Below are 249 nucleotides of genomic sequence, written 5' to 3'. Positions count from 1 at the left end.
GGTAGGCAAATTAAAAAAACCAGAAGCCTAGAGCTGCTCGGGAGTCGGGGATGCGTGAGCGTGGCCGTGGGACGCTTTGCGTCGGCTCTGCTTTTCCGACCTGCTCGTGCCTTGTGCTGGAAGCCGGGTGGGACGTGGTGGAGGGTGATTTTCCCGGGGGAATTGCTCTCAGGCAGGACCCCCCCGCAGTGGGGCTGCAGCGGAACAAGGGAAACCCTGGTGAAAGCAGCAGCCCGCTCGGGAAAGGGG

This window comes from Fulmarus glacialis, unplaced genomic scaffold (genome assembly GCF_000690835.1).
Source record: "Fulmarus glacialis isolate BGI_N327 unplaced genomic scaffold, ASM69083v1 scaffold40323, whole genome shotgun sequence".
In the NCBI taxonomy this organism is placed as follows: domain Eukaryota; kingdom Metazoa; phylum Chordata; class Aves; order Procellariiformes; family Procellariidae; genus Fulmarus; species Fulmarus glacialis.
Note: the sequence above shows the minus strand (reverse complement) of the source record.